Source organism: Sciurus carolinensis, chromosome 1 (assembly GCF_902686445.1).
Source record: "Sciurus carolinensis chromosome 1, mSciCar1.2, whole genome shotgun sequence".
NCBI classification, from domain to species: Eukaryota; Metazoa; Chordata; class Mammalia; order Rodentia; family Sciuridae; genus Sciurus; species Sciurus carolinensis.
The window spans coordinates 26968074-26989468 of record NC_062213.1 but is presented as its reverse complement, the minus strand read 5'-3'; the positions used below and the strand labels follow the sequence as shown (position 1 = coordinate 26989468).

General features: G+C 32.6%; 1 protein-coding gene across 1 annotated transcript in view; it reads right to left on the bottom strand.

Moving 5' to 3' along the window:
- Positions 1–21395, bottom strand: part of Csmd3 (CUB and Sushi multiple domains 3) — a 1190022-nt gene that overhangs the window by 874573 nt on the left and 294054 nt on the right.

The following is a 21395-nucleotide window of genomic DNA, read 5'->3' as shown; positions in this document are numbered from 1 at the left end:
CTCAAATCTATTGATTAAAAATTGTAATTGCTGAATTTAACATGCTATTAAATCTACTTTTAATTGTAATATATTAATTGATGATCAAATAACTCCTATTTTAATATTTTTAAATTACTGAATTTATATGTTTGGTAAGCAATGTCATTTAATCTCTTATCCATTGAGCAGGGTGAAAAGTAATGAAATAAAAATTAATTGTATTCTAGTGTGAAGATTTAAAAAACTAGTTTCATATTTTTCCACAATTGCGTTTCTTCCTACAATTAAAATTTTTTTATTTACTTTTAATCTCTGTGACACTTAGATACTGAAACTAAGTGACCTTGTTTTGGCTTTAGGCATGAGGCCACACATTTCATTTAAGGTGATATAAATTGGAACTTCTCTAAAGCACAGCTGTTAAAAAAAAAAGGAATGTGGCTTCAAAAACCTCTTAAAACAGTTTTCTGTAACACATCTTTTCAGATACTGATCTCATACTGTGCTCTGCCCTACTATTAGTTTTTTTTTTTTTTTTTTTTCTGAAATAGTTTAGGGTTGGGAGGTGGGGCACAGGAAATAGGTTTGTTTGTCACTAAAGAGAAATGAACTGTAAATTGTAGGAGATGAGTACACTTGGTCAATTCCAAATGCTACACATTCAATCCACTCTCAAACTTTATCATGGGACGTTTTTTGGCAGATCTCCATGGTTAAATCTCAAACTTTCAGCAGCCACGTTCAAGTGAAACTGACATCTGTGTGGAGCTTTTTGTTCCTTCTCAAGACTGGCATCATTGCTGTGTCTCTTAACTAGACATGTTACCTAAATATTACACTATTATTAAATTAGCTATTATATTATATATATCTGGAGCAGTTGTTCATTTTGTTATACTTGTTCTCATTGATATGTAGTAGTTAACCTTGTGAATTTTTGTGCTTAAGGAGAGGCTTTTTTCTCAAAAAAAAAAAAAAAAGAAAGAGAGAAAGAAAAAGAAAACCAAGCAACTGAATAGCATATCTTTTAGATTGCTAGATTTGTTTGCCAAAACACAACAAATATTTTTTCAACTTTTAAAGAAAGGGAAAGTTAATTTTTTATGATAATGAAAAAAAATTAAGGTTTCTCATCATTTTAATTTCTCAGTCCAGTTTCTACAGTTCCTTTCATACTAAAACTGATGAAATTAAAGAGAAAAATATTTACATAATTGGTCGACAAAATATATTTGTCATTCCTTGAGAAGAATACCTCAGGGAAAGCTTAGTATACTGTATAATGATCCCATGGTCTTGTTCTTTGCAGTTTTGAAAATATTGCTTAGATCAATAAATATCTTTTTATGAAAGAAAAAATAATACTATTTGAATGTTAATGTCCAAAATATTTCCAAACTGGTGAAAATGAAAAAGCCCACAGATATAAGGGCCACTTTTATATGCTTTTGTGTGTCTGTCTGTGTGTGTATGTGTGTGGTGCATCTCCTTCTCTCTCTTGGTGTAGCAGAGGACAAGCTGAGCCCCAGAAGTCATGTTCCTATTCCACCTATGAGGTTATTACTAAGAGGCAGGTGCTCAGCCAGGGCGAACTTCTCCAGTGCTCTTCACCTCTAGGTGACGCCATGTAACTGAATTCTGACAGATTGTCAGCCCCCTGAGATAGAATTGCAAACTTTGTCTATATAAACCTTCCAGAAGATTACCTTTTTTCCTTCTCTTGGTCTCTGGATGTATGGCCTTAGGCAATCTCAGAGGCTACATATTGATAATGGCAGAGTCTTTTTATAAGCCTGAGTATTTATAATCTGTTTCCCTCCAGACTGTAGATAACATAAAGGCAGTGATTATGTCCCTTTTTGTTCATATTATATCTTTATTTTTTAAAAAAAGAATGGTATATACTGGGAATACACATGAATTTGAATATAATAATTATTTGAATATAATTATTTAAACTAATCAATAGACACTATCCTTATTTTTGAGCTATCCATAGAATATATTAAAACCAGAACCTGAAATAATATGTAACTATTGAAAAACATAGGAATAGAATAATAGATGAAGCAAAAAGCCAGAATAATGAAGTGAGTTGTCACATGTAGTTTGAAAACATTATGTATTTTGTAAGTCAGAAGCTATATAATAAAGACAGAATAATTGGAAAGTTCCTATTGCATTTAGGAACTGGTAATTAGTAATTTTAAAACGATTTGATGTCTTTAACTTTTTTATTTTCCTAACAGTGTATTTTTCCTTTTCCTTTTTCAAATCCCGTAATATTTATCTTTGTTTAATGTTTCTACTCATTTACTTCCCATTGATCCCTTAATTGTCTGCCATTAAGTTTTTTGAAACTTTTTCTTGAAATTATTTTCTTAAGATCACCAGTAGTTTCTATTGAACACATACTTATTCAGTGGTTTTTTTTTTTTTCCTAGTTGACCCTCTCCATGACATTCGAAATTCTGATTAACTAATTTCTTTGAGAAATCTCCTTTTTGGTTTCTTTGTAATATATTGTGACTACTTTTCTATGTATCTAGTCTCTTCTTATCTATCTACCTCATTGCTTCTTCTTTTTCCTTAATAAATGTTAGCATGAGTGTTTTGAAGGCTTCCATTGTTCAACTATATACTTCCTGCCAAGGTGATAACTATTTTCTTTATTTAAGCTATCTTCAAATTATAGTAGTGATGATACAATTTTTGTCATTCAGCTGAATGCTCTTAATCATTCATTCCATTGCTTGAAAGAAGTATTTATATATATATATATATATATATATATATATAACATATAAATATGAAACAAATATATATACATATATATAAAACATACAAATGTTTGGATAGCAATTATCTCTTCCAAAATCTTCGTTTATTTCAAATGATTGATTACATAAGTTTTAGTGAGCACAGGTTTTGATTTTCATTTGATGGAGACACCCAGAAACTTTAGGAGTTTGAAGCAGTGGCTAAGGACAAGTAAAACAGAAGAAATTGCTAACAGTTAGACACAGGAAACTTGAGACTGATTTAAAATATCATCAGACAGAAGCAACAGTATGTGCTTATTACCCTATTTCTTCAGCATATCACCACCACTGAAGCAATTAAGATGATGCCCTGAAGCCAATATCTTTTGAAATCTTCTGTCCTAGGAATGACTAGACCATGACTTCAGACTTTCTTTTGTCCCATGCTGTTATCTCCCCAAAAATCATATATTGAAATCCTGTCCTTCATTGGAGGCAATGGAGTTAGGAAGTAGAGCCTGTGGGAGGTAATTAGGTCTTGAGGGCAAATCCTTAAGAGTGAGGATATTGCTCTTATAAAATATGCATGAGGGAGTTGTTCACCCCTTTCACCATCTGAGGACCTGAAGAGAAGGCACAAAGAATCAAAAGGTGGGCCTTCACCCCCCCACCACTGAGTCTGCTGCACCTTTATCTTGGATTTTCTGCCTCCAGAACTGTAAGAAATAATAGCTTACATGGATTAAGGCAGAAAACTCAGAATAAGTGCGTATGCTACTTTAACATCTATGCAAAAATATCAAAACAGCTTTGGAACTAGGTAATGGATAAAGGGTGGAGGAGTTTTGAAGTGCATGCTAAAAAAAGCCTACATTGCTAGGGATGGAGCACTAAGGGCAATTCTGGAGAGATTCCAGAAGGAGAAAAAGAGAACCATAGGGAAAACTTCAGTCTTTTCACAGAATTTACATAGTCATAAACAGAATGTTGGTAGAAATATGGACAGTAAAGGCCATTCTGACGAGGCCTCAGTTGAAGATAAAGAACAAGTTTTTGGAAACTAGAGGAAAAATGATCCTTGTAATTATGTAAAGATTTTGACTGACTTATGTTCATATACATAGTGTTTTGTGGAGGGTAGAATTGTGATATATGATATTTTAATGAGGGAATCAAAGCAAAGTTTTAAAGATATGGCTTGGCTTCTCATGACTAAGTACTGTAAAATACTAAATAAGTCATTTAAAGTTAGAATTCTTCAGCCTTAAGATTTATTGTTATTTGCCTTGTTGGGTTTCAGTCTTAATTGGACCGTTACCACTTTTTTTTTCTTTCCTGTTTCTCCCTTTTTGAATGGGAATGTATTCAAAGTTTGCCCCACCACTGTATTTTGGAAACACATAATATGTTTGATTTCATAGGTACAGAGAAAGCAATTTGTCTCAGAATAAATTGTACCTTGAATCTCATCTCTACCTGATTAGATGTCACTCTGGACTTTGGATTTTGAGTTGATGCTAGAATGAGTTAAAACTTTTGGAGCTATTGGGATGAGTTGAATGTATTTTGAGAGGTGATTAGTTTGGGAGGCAGGACCCTATTAAATAGAATTAGATCCAAAGGTGCTTTGTTGCCATTTCCATTATGTGTGGGCATAAGCAAGAAGGTGCCATCAAGGTGCCAGAAAGCAACTAGGTACCAGACATTGTATCTACTGGTATATTGGTTGTAGACTTCCCAGACTCCAGAGTATGAAAAATAAAATTCTGTGGTTCATAGTTACACTGTTCATGGCATTTTCTTATAGAAGTCACATTAGACTAAGCTATTCATTATAATTTATTATAATGAATATTATAATTTATTAAAGTGAAGCCTAGGCAGTCTTTTAAAAGTAAAAATCAAATCATGTTATAAGTACACTCCTGTTTGCAACATTATGACATTTCTTGAGTTTGGGAGAAAATAAATGTCCTTACTATGATTTTAAATTATCTTAAACCATAGACCCCCCCCCCCACTAAAATGGCACTAATAATAGCTGACAATAGCTACAGGATCAAGGTGGGTCATGCAACCATCAATGGTTATTATAGGGGTAAAAAATACATTTTTATTAAATTAAACAAATGAATATCAAGATTTTTTAAATTAGTAATGCATGAGATGTTAGTTATATAGAAATAGAATTTCCTCCCACAGGAATCAATTATGTCAAGAGAATTTAAAATAATTTCCCAATTAAGAATTTATTTTTGATATATGATTGAGTAGCTTTCTCCCTGTTCTACTTCACATGTCAAGTAATTAGACAATAATTCATGATTTTTGTTTATTTTTATAAATCTCATGTAGTTATATCCAAAATCACAGAGGATGTGGTTAGTGTAATTGAAAATGGTAAACTGAAAATTTGTGCAAATCTGTTAATTTATTTTTTGGAACGAAATTGTCATTAAAGAAATAAAAATTTAACCCACTATGGAGAGAAACAATGTTTATCTTTCTCTCCATTTTATCTCAGTGCTCATATACTTTGGCCACCTATTAGGTGGTATCATTTTTAATATTGAATACAAAGAACTTTGGAGGATATGATTGACTTTTATATGGACACTGAATTATTCTTACAAAATTACAGTACTTCTTTTCTCCAATTTGAACTTCGTGACTCTTTGGTTTTATCATTTCTGATTTAAGGTACAAATAATTTTTATTGGGAAAGAAACATGTTTAACTTCATTGTTCTTCTTAAATGATAATAAACAGTTTTTAAACAAACTATATTTATTTTTCCAATCTTTCAGATAGGCACTGAGTTCTTGGAAGATAGAAGTCATGAGCAACAGAACTAATAGTAGCAACATATTTGAATATTCTTTTTGTGACAATGACTATGCTATTAACTTTTTAAGTAAGTCTTTATATATTATTTGCTGATCATTTATTTAGGTTCCATTCTTCCTCAATGGGATTAAATTAATATTCTATCAACCTTAGTTTCCCTTTCTTCTCTAGTTTCATAATTTATTCTCAACAGGGAAGTCAAGAATTTTTTTTAAGTAGAAGTTAAATCATGTCACATACAATTTCCAGTTTGTAACATTCTGATGCCTATCCCTGAATTTGAAATAAACCAGTATTATTACTGTGATCTTAAATTATTTTAATTCACAGACCTTTCAGTAAATTCAAACTGCATTGTACAGTTTTTATTTTCTTCAATTTAACAAAGCTCCTTCCAACATTAGGACCTGTTAGTCCTGATGACTTCTCTAAGGTCTTCCCATGCATGGATGGATATATGATGTCATTCAAGCCTGTAAGGCCTACCTTGACTAATGCTATATGAGCAAAACTAATCCCCACATCAGTCTCTATCACAACATCCTACAATATTTTCTTCATTTCACTTGCCACTCTCGAGCAGTTTTTGTTTTTATTATTTTCTTTTATATCTAGAATATACTTTAGAATATAAATACCATGAAATTTTTTACTACATTACTAAAATATTTCTAATACAACAACCACAGCTTTATCTTATGTACCTAGAAAAAGGTTGAATTATAGCATGTATCTAAAGAATATCTTATCTGGTAAAGCATATTTTTTTTATTTGTCAGTATGTCCATTCAACTTCTTGGACAATTATTTTTGAGCAGTATTGTGTCAAATTCCAAACTTAGTGCTCTAGAATCACAGAGACCTGTGGACAAATCTGACAGTAGTAGTGTGACCTACATTAGTTTACTTAAACTTCTAGATTGGTTTCTTATTTGTAAAATAAAATTTTAAGAAAGGAAACTGTAAATGGATTTAAGAGGGATCTATGGAGCAGACGAGGAGAGGGAAGAAGTGCCGGGGACTGAATTGGAGCAGCTTGTCTTCCATGTTTTCCTGATTATGTCAGGGTATATCCTGGTTTTGTATGTAACTAAAAATAATAAATACAATATATCATTATATTGATAGTGCATGTTTATTGATTTAATGTTGCCAGCATCTCTTAGGTATAGATTTATTTTGTCTTTTCAGTATCCTAGAGTTTCCACTTTTGCAGGTGAGAAGAGTTTCCCATAGAGAGATGGCACAATTGACTTTTACTACCTCTGGCAAATTTACTACAGCAGGGGGGATTGGAGAAGGCTTGCTCAGTCCTATGTATTTCATTTCCCTCTAGTCATCTCTACTAGTTAAATGACAGGTTCATGGTTGCTGCTTGTTTCTCATTTTCTGCTACAAAATAGAGTAGTGAGAAGATAATAGTAAGAAAGAAAAAAAAAAAGAGAGAGAGAGACACACACACACTCTTGGTTATGAGAAGCCCCATAAGAAAGGCAAAGTACAAGACCATCTTTAGTATAAATTGAAGAATTCTGCAAAGCCTGATTGCTTAACCATTGATTTTCCCTCAGTCTGCTCCTGTATTCTGTATTTTAAACACCAGTTTACTTATAACCTATTTTACTCCCATGAAATTCAGGAGGAAGTAGATTATTTGAAATATGATATAAACTAGCTATTTTTTGTGAATAAAGGATAATATTTATTGAATATGCAAAGGCACTTTTCTAAATCTTTTATTAGACTGTCAAAAAGGAGTTGGAGCTGGATGTGGTGACACAGGGCTTCTTTCCCAGGTATTCTGGAGGCTGAGGCAAGAGGATCACAAGTTTGACAGCCTGAGTAACCAAGTGAGAGCATGTCTCAACAACAACAATAACAAAGGACTGGGAATGTAGCTCAGTGTTCTAGCCTCTGGGTACAATTCCTAGTACTGGGAAAAAAGAAAAAGGAGATGGAAGTGCTAATTACTGAAATTCAATCAGTACACATTTTATACATGTATTGGAATATCTTACTGTATTCCATAAATATGTACAATGATTGTATATTAGAGAACAAAATAAATCCTCAAATTTAATCGTATTAATAACTCTAAGAGAAAAACAGAACAAGATAAAGACAATTATTTCTCATATTTCATAGAGGAGAAAGAAAATTGGGGCACAGAAAGATCAGTAATTTGTTCAAGATCATGAAGTTAAAAAATTGGTGGAACCAAGTTTCAAAGAAAGCCATCTAAGAGAATAGCCTCAAATAACTGAACATACTGCACTTTGATATATTAAGAGTGAAAAAATAATCAAGAGTAGAGTATACCAGTACACAAAATGGCAGAGATCACATACAGAAATGGAAAGGGGTATCCAAAGAAGGCAAGAAAATCCAACAAAAGATATAGAGAATAAGTATTGTCCTTTTTACTTATTTTACAGACTCTCTCCCTAGAAGGTCAAAGCATATGTTTTGCATAGCACATTTCTCTCTAAATGTTTCATCATCTAAATTCAAATTTGAATCTATAGGAAAAATGGTTAAATATAATGAAAAATTTTGTATGACATACAATAGGAGTATAGAATGCGTGCTCAATATTCGTATTTGTCCTATTAGAAAATAATAATTAGAGGATTACTGATTTATGAAAGTAACATTATCATTATAACATTTCTACTGAAGTTTTATAAAGTTACTGTATATTTTTCTCTAAAACATGAAACTATGTTAAATTTTCACTTAAATATTTAATAAATCACTTGACATTTATATTTATTATATGAATAGAAAGAGTTTCCTCCCTAGTTATTTATTTATTTAGGTGCCAAGGATTGAATCCAAAAACTCTTTACCACATAGCTACATCCCCAGCACATTTTCATTTTTATTTTGAAATAGGATCTCGATTAAGTTGTTGAAATTCAGTCTTGCATATCTCCTGCCTCAGCTTCCCAAGTTGCTAGGATTACTGGCCTGAACCATTGCACCTGGCTGCTTAATTATTTTTAAATTAAAAAATGAGGAAAGGTTTTCCTAAAATTATAATGCAAAATGAATGTATGTATGCATTTGCACAAATATAAACACATACCCCAAAACTGTTTAAGAAAATGTGGATTATAATGGATTCGCTTATAACCTAGTTCAAGCATCTTAATTTTTACAAACACAATTTTCAATCATACTGTGTGATATTTCATACAAAATAGTCTTGTGACAATTTGTGATTGTACTATACAGCATTGTTAAAATGTATAAGATTGAAATATTTCCATTTCATTAGCAATTACTTCCCATTGCACCAATACATACATTCTAAAATTAAGTAAATTGGACAAATCTTGACTTTGAAAGTGTATTTTTCTCTATGTTTATTATTTATTCTAAACTACTTTTGTATTTTTTGAAGTTTTAAGTATACATTTTGAGCAATAGGATCAACATATATTTTCAGGCTGAGTTAATATAATTCTATTGGTTCTTTTCTTTCTTCTTTGTTTCTCTCTTTTGGTAATGATGTGGCATAAAATTATTTGATGAAATAAGATGAAATGAAATAGAATATGATTTTTATATTATTATGCAATTTCAGTTTATGATTGCCCTTTAGCAATAGTGTCACTTATAAGAAAAATGCAGCTCAGTTTGGGTCCCAAGGCAGCTCAAACCCTTGAATCCAGGGGAGCAAGCACTCTGGGGTGCCTGGTCTGAGTCATGGTCCAGCAACAATCCCCAGAAAGCCACTCCAGTCTCGGGAACTCACACCAGAGATTTTATTAGGTGGACAACCAGAGAGTCTGCTTGGGGCTGGGAAAGAGAAAGAGAGAGAAAATGGCAGAGGAACTTCTCCTAAGTAGTCGAATTTCACGAGCTAACAATGGACCAATGACTAAGGAGACTCTCGGACTGACTAGTGGACCAATAACTAGCTATGATGTTCACAGACTGACAATCTACGTTGTAAGATGGGAGGGGGAGGAGTGACTGCAGCCTAAAGGGTGGGGGAGCAGCTTTATATTATATCACTTCCTGTTTCCAAACAAGTAGGTTTATTATATACATGTGTTTGTGTTTATTAGATTTTTATCTGAGCAATTTTGAAATTCGATGTTATGAAAGACTAAAAATTCTAATACCTCTAAGTAATGACTTATGCTACATGTAAAAGCAAACTCTAAATCTAATTTCTGACTGATTTTGTGCAAGGTATTAGTGTTAAGAAATCTTTATCAGTTTCAAATATACAACAAAACTTGCTGTAGCCAATATGCACTTAACAAAATTTATAGTTAATCAGTAGCCCAACTGTAGATTTTGAACTGTATATGTTCATCCAAACCTTTGCCATCTACTAATTATCTGGGTCACCTTTTGAGGATGGCAGGTACTATGTGGTTAGGGAATAAAACTAATTTTTATTGAGTCTAAAGCCAATTATGACTGAGAAAGTAAGTCCAAAGCCAAATGTAAATGAGTTTCAGATACACAGTCCTTTTGAATAATTTTTCTCTTGGCATGATGAATGAAGATTTGGCTGCATAGCCATATAACCATGCAAGAAGTGAACCAGGGTATGAGACACCCATATTTACATGCAGGACCCCAGAAAGAGCAATGCTTATGGTTTTCTAAATGGTTAATTTTAGCATATATCCAAATGTCAGTGAACCTGTTAGTGAGGTGAAGCTGCACTTTAAATGATTTCCAAGGACTTTTTTATATAGTGTTAACATTTGCATAAAACTGGCTTTTTTGTGCCTTATGTTTCCAAATCAATTTAGCTTTGTGTGCTAATATTTTACTAGAGCCCTGGAGATAAAGAAGCATGCAGGTCAGCCATGTGTGCTACTAAATCCCCAAGGAAACCTCCACTAAAAACCAAAAGATTGACACCAGACAAGATTAGCAAAAGAATTAGTCATGCACAATCAACTGTGTTAAATACAGGGAAAAAAACATCTGCTTCTCTTGTCCTTCAGGAAAAGCTATCAGGGTGGAGTGTTAATACTTCCAGCGTATAGTATTAAATGCTTCAGTTTACCATTGTTTTCTAGGAAGATGGATTTATTAGAAGCACCAGTCCTCACTACTTGAAATGCTGCTCATGAGGTAGGTGAGTAAAAGCTCCAGTACCCTATGCTATCTAATCCCACAGGTAGATTCAGAGATTTCTTCCTAACAATTTAGTCTCATTCTCATCTGGAGCTGAAGAGGCTCAGCCTCTAACCTCAAAAATGCTATGTAATTGCTGGAAGTTTCCAATCAACAAACAAACAAAAATTATCAAATAGTAAATCTTTCCCTGTAGGGCTTATTAACTAAATTGTTGATTAAAACATAGAAAGAAAATCATGCCAAATAGCAAGAGATCATTAAGTCCCAACTTCTGCAATAAGGGGCATTTGTTCACAGTTCTTTATATATTTTTTATATGTGCTAAATTTTAGACTCTCAAAATAATTATTACTGAACTATATAAATATTATAAGTAAATGTTTCTTCAAAACCTCTGTATTATCTAATATTTTAAATCTGAATTCAGATTATTTGGGAGGACTATTTTGGTATTAATCTTAAAAAATAAACCAGGTAATAAAAAAGAAGATGATGTATAAAAAGGAAGTATTATGGGCTGGGGATATAGCTCAGCAGTAGAGTGCTTGCCTAGCATGTGTGAACCACTGTTTGATCTTAAGCACCACATACAAATAAATAAAATAAAGGAATCATGTCCATCTACAACTAAAAAAAATATTTAAAGAAAGGGGTCTTATATAGTTGGGTTTTATTTTTATGCTCAGTATATCTTTGTTCTCTCTTCAGTCCACATCAAGAAAATAGATCAACCAAGGTTCTTATGCAAATTATGTTTGCAAATTGTGTTTTGTTTTTTCCTGTAGACATCATCTTCCTTTCTCCTTGAATTCCACAGGAACACAGCTAATTGTCCCATGTATTGGATTTTATAACTTCATTGAATAAGCATATACACTATGCAATTACTGTTAGACTCTTTACTTGCATTATTTAAGTCTATTCATAAGCCCATTTGAGGTTAATAAATGTATCCTTATTACACCACAAATAAATAAAAACATCTGGATTTAGATAAATGATGTAAACAATATATGCTAGGCAAAATATCTCCCTGAAAAGATATCATCCCTAGAAACCTACGGATTTATTACTTTTCCTGACAAAATATAATTAAGGTTGAAGATGCAATTAAGGTTGCTAATCAGCTGATGCAATTAAGGTTGCTGATCATATAATGAAGAGATGACCCAGGAATTATTCCAACAGGTTCAATCTAAGGGCATGAATCCTTAAGAAATGGAAGAAGAGTCAGAAGCAATAAGTAGAAAGCAGAACAATACTGTGGGCTTTTAAGATCAAAGAAGGAGGTCAGGAGCCAAGGAATTCAGATAGTTTCTAGATGCTGGAAAAGGGAAGGGATCAGATTCTTTCCCATAGACGCCAAAAGGGAATGTGGCCATTCCAAAACCATGATCATAGGCTATTGAGACCTGTGACTAACTTTTGATCTAAAAAATTAAAAGATAATGAAGTTCTATTGTTTTAAGACACTATATTTGTGGTAATTTTTTAAACAGAAATATTAATTAATATAAAAAATTTAAAATGATTTACTAGTGTCTAAATTACTATGAAATATCAATATTGTCAGCAGTAGGGAGCTAAAAAAATAAGGGTAAGGAAGGAAGAAAGATAAGGCAGGAAGGAAGGCAGGTAGGCAGAAAGGAAGAAAAAAGTGTAGCATGTCTTTTAAAAGTCATTGGCTCAAGGCCCACAAACAGACTTAAATCCATTGTTTACTTATACTAATTATTGACTATTATTAATGAACCAGACTTAGTAAAGTCACAAGTTAACTTAGATTTCAGTATATAAAAATATCAGTAATTTGTGTATGGTAGAAAATATTGCTCCAAGTTTATGGATATTGACATGTACAGATAATAATCAGTTTCTATGTAATTCAGCAATTTTGCCTTAAAATTGCCTTTAAATACTTAGTTTTCTAATGCTTTTATAATGGTCTTAACATCCTTCTCATTATTTAATGAACTGAACAAAATCCTTGCCATGTGTTCATTTTATTTTTGCATGATAGTCATGATTTTGCCTTTTTAAAAATTATGAGTTATCACTTAAATGATGATTCAGCAAATTATGGCTTGTTGACCTCATGTGGCCTCTTGCCTACTCTGTAAATAAAACTCTATTGGAACTCAACCATACCTATTCAGTATATGTTATCTCTGGCTGCTTCTGTACTACAATAGCAGAATTGAGTAGATTTGATAGACACTGTAAGGTCCACAAAATTGAAACATTCACTAAGCACTTGGCTTTTTATAGATCAAGTTTGACAATTCCTGATCTATAACAAAATTTTGTATACAATTCTTAAGAAAGCTAAAGTGAGGGAGTTGTAAATGCTTCACACATGCATATTACATTCTAAGTCATGTACATATTTCACATGTATTATTAGTAGGATACTATGGTGGTCACTAAAATTGTTGATAAATCTCCTTGGGTTTAGTCAGAGGATCAAGATGTGTTTTCTAATTTTCAGTTTTATGCTCTCCTAAATAACCAACTCTAAACCTGTAGTTCTACTTCTAAACATAAGGAATGCAGATGTAGCACTGAATACTTTGTGTAATTTTGAGGTACTTCTGTGTATGTAGAGAGTACATTATACTTAAGTACACACTTAATCTTTTATTGGATATAGATTCCATCTGGCTTATCTTGAATCCAAATCTGTTTGTTGAGCTTTGAATCCATCCAAGCAACTATTTACAAGATGTCTGTCTCTACTTAAATGTGCTGACACCTTACTCTTAAAAAATCTACTGAACTATTAATATTATCCCACTTCCACCCTATTCTAATCTATACTGGGCAATCTCTTCTTTTGTTTTCTTCCAGAACCACCAAAAACCCTATCCAAGAGAAAAATTTGAGAATTAGCTTATATATTCCCTTCTCTCCCTTTTGCATCTCTACCAAATATTTGGTGGCACAAACTTTCCTATCCATTTATTAACTGCCTTGCTTATATTACTGCCATAAGAATAAAAAGAGGAAATTGAGGCAAATAAAAAACAAACAGTGAAGGTGTATGAGGTCAATGTACAAAATAAATACTATGAGGTCTTTTATTACTTGCTAAGTGACGTCCATGTCTTAAGAATTATCTCAAAACAGTAAACATGATCAGTTTAAATTATTTATATAATCCATATGACACACAGTCAATATGACACATAGACACAATTATTTTCTTTCCTGAGAATCAAAATAATTTTTCTTAGGTTATGTATCAACAATTCACTGTATAATAAAAGCAAAACACTATACAGGAAAAGTTCCATGAGACCATTTCTCATTATATCCCTCATGTAAGACTGGTGTTAAAAAGACCCCGTGAGGTTCATTCCACTGACCATAGTAAGTAATTCTCTTCTAATTATTTCTTCCTCCAAACGTAAAGTGAAAAGAGACTAAGTTAGAAGTCACAGTCCTTGAAAAGCACTTAGATTGCAAATATTTTATGTATCCTATTAAGTTCGTGTAAGAATGATCACATTGTAATAGTTGGGAAGCTTAATAATGATGATTTCCTGTAAAGAAACCTTGCATATCAGTACTTTTGTCACACTTGCCATCTCTCATTTCTCTTTGCACCTCTATATTCCTGTATCATTGCTCTTATCTCACAGAAATAATAGACACCTCTGTCAAAAATGTTCTTCACAGTATGTTATATATATTTACAATAGAATTATACTTCTAAAATACATATTTGATTGTGCTATTGTCTTTATATTGTTCATTATCCCCACTGCCTGAAGACCAATGCCCACATATGATACCCTACAAACCCTACTAAAATCTTTCTGAACATAGCATCCTGTTCCATATCTGTCTTTAGTTTTGAGTCTGTTCTCATTCTACTTTCTAAAGTTCTCCTTCATTCACTCTTCATAGCTTCAGAATTTATCCTCACATGAAGAATAACAATATAACTTATTTTCTGAAAAGGAGATTCTTTTTGAGTGTGAAATAGTATACTTATTATTACATGAAGACTTGACTTCAGGTAGAATCCTAAAACATTTTTGGCCCTCTATTTTTTTTTAGCTGAGTCTATAGTATATTTTAATTTATTTATTTATTCTTACTTCTACTTTTTATAGACTGCATTTTGATTCATTGTACACAAATGGGGTACATCATTTCATTTCTACGGTTGTGCATACATGTACATAGGGTAATGATGTCTGTCTCATTCCACCGTTTTCCACACCCTACTCCCTCTCATTTCCCTCTACGTAATCTACAATTCCTCCATTCTTCTCTCACCTTCATCCCCCACCCCCATTATATATCATCATTCACTTATCAGGGGAAACATTCGGTCTTTGGTTTTTTGGGATTGGCTTATTTCACTTAGCATGATATTCTCCAATTCCATCCATTTATTTTGTTCAAACGAGAACTTTGTGTATTTTGTCTCCCTCACATCTGCCCATATCTGTCATCAGCAAGTCCTTTTAATTCTATCTCCAAAAAATCCCAACTATGTCAACTTCTCCACATCACCAGTTTCACTCCTTTGATACAAGTTGTGATCGTAGCTTAGCTAATTATTGAATTCTGCTCATTTATGCCCTTACTTAAATTCTAATCTATTTCAATCCATATTCCATGTAGCAGAAAATTTCAAATTCTGGAAATATATGAGAGCACATTGTTTCCCTCCTACAATGCTTTAATAGTCCTGATTTCATTTCCTTCAAAATTTCAACTATTTCTACATGCCAGGGTCTGCCTGACCTGGTCCCCCAATTTTTCTCCACCTTTTGTGCCTCCAATTTCAACCACTGGGATCTCCTTTCCTTTCATCAAACACTCCAACCTAGTTCTAATTTTAAGTCATTGCCTATTTTCTTTACTTTCCTCCTCATTGAGAAAGTTGTCTTATTATTTTTTTTGAATTGGTTTAAATATTATAATAAAAGAGGTCTTTTCTGATCACTTTATCTGAAATGATCCCTTGCTTCTTTCATAAAACAAGTATTTTTATAAAGTTTTCAGTTTTGTAGCTCATGTTGTCATCGTTGTTGTTCTTGTCATTTCTGCTCCTGTCCCATAAGGTAGGAATTCAATAGGTTGAGTTTCTTGGTGAATCTTGATTCCTAGCAAATAGCTTGACATGTAGTTGAAGCTAATACATTTTTTGAAAGAGCAAATGAGTGAATGAATAAATGAATGGCTTAAGGGAAAAGGAAAGATGGGAAAGACGGAGGCAAGAAGAAATAAACAATTATGATTTTTAATTTGTTGTTTACTTATTAAAACAAAATACAAGATAACTTTTTAAATTTTTTATGGGTAAAATTCAATGACTGTTCAGTAAATTTCATCTCTGAAGGAAAAGGGGGAGACTTTAAAGAATTTGAAAGCAGGATACACATAGGGCAGAACATGTTCTTCTATGATAACAAGAGAAAGCAACTTAAGCTTCTGAAAAATCTTTTCTGCTGGATAACTTCTCAATCAACATTTTGAAGTTTGACTTCCTCCTTGACCTTTGGGCCTCTCAACTGTGTCCTCTGCTATGTGTAGGCCACAATATTTTACATCACTGAATTAAGTACCACTTATCTAAAGTGAAGGATATATGTCATGCCAAGAAAGGGAGAGATTAAAGATTAATAGAAATGCCATTAACATTTTCTTGTTTGTACCAATAAATAAATAAATAAAAGCTCAACCTTGTTTCTTGAAAGCATGAATTTGAAACTCATTCTTGCAAAGAAGTTGCCAAAATATACTTTTAATAGATCTTCAGCAAAAATAAAGCTTGCTCTGACAAAACAAAAAATAGAAAATAAAACTTCAATGTAGAATATTTTTCTCTGTAAGTCAGTGGCTGTATCAAATTACTTTTTAAAAATAGTGTATTATATAAATTATAGAAGGCAAAAATATATTGAAATTGGAAGAAAAATACTTCCCTACTTTTATTTAAATCATTAACAAATCATAAATCTATTTAAAATAAAAGTATGTTTAGTTTACCTTAGTTTAAAAACTATAAAATATATAGCTAATATGCACTCAGAGATTTCCTTATTAAAATTCTGAACACATTTTAATACATAAACCAATTCTAATAACTATTTATAATTCCAAGAACATTTTCAACATATTTTCTTATTTTCATGTTATTTTCAAATTAATACATAACTATAGATTGAATGCTTGTAAGTAGTGCATGGTGCTAAGTGAATAAAGTTCCTGAGGCATAGAGAAAAGTTCAAATAATGGAATACTCTTTTATGTTGATATTTTATCAAACTTCAAAATACATTTTTGTTCAAAATAGTTCACTGAAACAAACTAAACTTGAAAAAGTTAGTGATCTGTAACTAATTGTCTTCTATTTGTATGTAATCAGTAGAAGTTTTATATATTCTCAACAATGATAATGATATGAACTGTTGAATACACAAATCAGAAAATAATGCTGAATATGATGGCATTTTCATATACACAGTTTAATTTATGGCATATCCTCTATAAGAACTTTGTATGCATTATAGTCATATTTCTAAAAGAGAACTTAAGTATAATTAATACGCATAGCAAATGACAGATTAAAGAAAGAACCACTTAGGAGAAAGTAGGGATGGTTTCACAGAATTAATATGACTTGCCAGATATAAGGATAGAAGGATTTCCAATGAAAGTACTTTAGAATTCATAAGAATATTCAAGATATATTCTGAAACTGAAAGTACCCAACAAGGCTATGCATTGAGCATTGGGAAGGAGACTTTTATATAGTATTTCAATATTCCTTTGTTAAGAAATGTGAGGTCTGTCCGATAGCCTCAGATTTTTTTTTTTTTTTTTTTTTTTGGCTTAGTGAGAAACAGACCTCCTTACAAAGAAAACAAAGATCATTCTGAAGTTTCTAGAGTAAAGAACATCTTAATCCAATGATCCTTCTTTTAGGTAATACAGTATGGAGTTTCATCAAAATATTAAAAATAGAATACCCATATGACTCACTAAATCCACTTGTGGATGTATATCCAAAAGAGGAAAGCAAGAGCTTGAAGAAGTATTTGCCTATCCCTATTCAAAGTAGCCCTATTGATGATGGCTAAGATATGGAACCAATTCAAATGTCCATTGACAGATGAATGAATAAACAGAATGGGAGACACACAGTCTTATATATTATGAAGCTCTGAAAAGGAAGGAAACACTCTCCTTCAATAAAACTGAAGTAAATCTGTCACAAAAATGTAAAAATTGTATGATTCTACTTATATGAACTCTCTGAAGTAGTCAAATTCCTAGAAGGTAGACTGGTGGTTATGAAGGTGGTGGGGGAATGAGAAAAAGGAAGTTTATTCAATGCCTGCAGAGTTTCATATTTGCAAAATTCTGGAGACCTTGTTCAAAACAATGTGAATATACTTAACATTACTGAACTGTATACTTAAAAATGGTTCAAATGGTAATGTTTATTATACATTTTTAAAGAAATGTATCATTATACACAATTTAAAGAAATTGGTGATGCCAAATTGGGCACTACCATCATATATAGATTGAAGACTGCAGTGGTTTAAAGGTATAATGAATTCAAATATGATCAAATGTCAAAATACTTTTCATACTCTGTGTTAATATTTTTCTACTTTGCTCTTTTTTGTTGGGAGTGGTGAATGAATTATGGGCCTTTGAACTACCCAAAGACAGAGGTTGACACCTCCCTTGGGAATCTCTCAGTGCCAAGAAAACCACCCAGTTGTATGGTAGTGCCTTGTTCAAAGGGAAATTCTGTGGTTTCTATGGAGTTTATCATTTCATGACCTAAAGTTCAGGCACTAGTCACCAAGGGGTGGAGAATTGTGGGTGCAAGTTGATGACTGTAATTGAGCTGTTCAAACTTTACCTTGGTTCTGTTTTAATGTAACTTTCTCACAAAGAATCCCTTTGATGTAAAAACCTATATAATAATGTGAGGAACCTGCTCATTTTCAGTCCTCCTCCATCAGAAGATGACTGAACCACCAGGTCCCGCTTTTCTCTATTTTTGTAGTTGTTCGTCTTTTTCCAATACCCTCATCAGCCCGATTGGGAAACTGAGTAAATGTTCTGCTAGCAGTGATAGTTGGCACCTGAAGAGGGACCCCGAATGCTTGCAGGAACTCTAAATTGTTAAGGTGAGTGGGACTCTCCCCAAAAAGAGACACCCCGATTGAAGGGAAGGAGTGAGTTGATATATACCTTGGTGGAAAGCATGGGACATTCTAATTCTAAAGAAAGAGCAAAAAGAAGGGGAGCTTTATGTTATAATCCTTAAGAAATCACAGGGAATCATGTGAAGAAGTTGCAGCTGGTGCAGATTTTGGAATTTGTTATTAAAAATTCTATTTATTTTCTTGAAGAGAGAGTGGTAGATATAGACACTTGGTAAAGAGCTGCGTGTTAGGTATGCTGCTGAAGAAACAGGCAAGAGTTCTTGTGGAAACCTTTGTTTTGTAGTCCTTAATACGAGATTATCTTGATCCATCTCATAAAAGTGTAAAATGGTTGTGGTCACTTTGACTGCCAGGGCAGCTGAGCACCCCAGGGGAGTGAGGGAGCTGAGCAGGGGCCTGAGGCAGGTCCATGAGCCATCCTGCCAATTGGCCAGCAGCTCCTTTCAGCCCTGCCACATTGGTGGCCCTGGAGAAGTGCTGGAGGCTCCCCAGACAGCCATGAGGACAAGTTATAACCCCGGGTCTTGCATGTAGATTCCCTTCCCCTGCACTAGGTGCCCTAGTGTCTGGAGAGGGGGTTGGGGGTGTACTCTCCTTACATGTTCCACCACCTGGGCCACCCTCTGGGCTTGTGTTCCATCTTGCTCTTCCTGAACAGTGGTCAAGGGGAACCAATTTGCATTATATCCTGTTTAAATCCAAGCTGCCTGCATTTGACTTGGCTGACTGTTATCTGCTTTCACACTCTATGAGCCTGCATGCTTAACAAATCCCTCCCTAATGCTACACTGGGAGAAAAAATAAGCAGATCTCAAAGGTACGCACTTTTTTTTTTTCCTTCTTCTTCTTACTTCACAGGCTCCCACATTCTTTAAATATGTAAACTGACTCTAATCTAAGTCAAAAGTATAATTTAATTTAGTAAAGATGTTTTGCATACTCCTTTAGAAATTGCAGCTGAGAATTTTTTTTCTTTTTCTAAAGAACTTCCATTTTAAGATTCTATATTTTTGAGCTCATAATTTTATGGTGAATGAATGTTTGTTCTTACATGCCTAAACTGATTTTTCTAATCAGTATTATTTTATCTAACTATCGAGGTCTTTGCACTCTGTCTTTGGTCAGTGGTCAATTTTTCAAGGGTTGACTCTCAAATACATTAAAAAATGTCCTCTTAAAAAATTCTAAAAGGATATAGGTATGGTGGTATTGGGGGTAGATCTGATAGTTATCAGAACAAGTGGCCACCTGAAATCTTTTATTTCAGTGTCTTCATGGATGTTAGATTTTATACCTAACATTTCCACTGTACAGACCTGTCCTATAATTAAATCATAATGTAAAAGTCTGATTGACTGTATTTTAATTTCTAACACGTGAAGTTTACCAACAGTTTAAATAAACATCTATAACATGTTATAAAATATTTCTTTCTTCTGTTTCGTTTATGTGTACATACTGTTGTCTTGTATTGTATCTGCATATGCATTATATGTGGTATTAACATTGGCATATAAATAAATGAGAACTCATAAATTAAAATAAAAGTAAAATAAAGATCCAAATTTTTGTGTGTGTGTGATTTAAAAGCAAGATTAGTTTAAATTGGGTAAACAGATAAAAAATGAAGATGTCCTCAATATTACTAATTCAAGTTTTTCTAGGTGGTTAGACAATTAATAAAAATGTAATTTCAATAAAATGTCTAAAATATAATATCCATTGCTTCTAGAATTTTTCTGCAACAAGAAGCAGATGACTAAGACTATTAACTACACTTGTCTAATATCTTGGTTTTCACATTTAAAAATAAGTAGATTTAACATAAATGGGATTAATCATATGTGTTGGTTAGAGACATCTGATTAATTTACAAAGTTAAAGTGCTAAAACATCAACTGCTAAATATAAAATCAGGTACTCAGTCTCTTAAATTCCATAAGGAAATACATCTAAACAATGGATATGTTTTCATAAATTGGTAAATGGAAAAGGTTTAATATTACTTTGTCTACATCTTCACTAAAAACAAGGTTACTAAGAATTAAAGTTAACAGGTATAATTCTGTGCAAAGAATCCAAAAAGTTTCAACTATGTTTCAATTAGAGTACTGTAAATAACATAAAAGTATTTCATTCTATTAAAGTGAAGAAATTCATCTGAATTCAGAAATTTCATAGGATTATTTCAGAATATAAATTTTAAAAAGGGGTCAACAGCTAGGAAAGAGAAATAAGAAGGTTTTGAATATGGAAATACACTTTAGTATGGAAAGTAGAAGGAAAAGGAAATGTTTCTGGGTGAGAAAGTTTGTGTGTGATAAACATTGGTCATATATAAGGTCAAATATTAAGGTACTGGTGCAAACCAAAGTTTAATCTATTTTAGAACAACTGGTTCTAAAAGAATTAGGGTTAATACAACTCTGATTAAACAACAACTATTATTTTGTAGTATTACCCTACATTTCGGAGTCTAGATTTT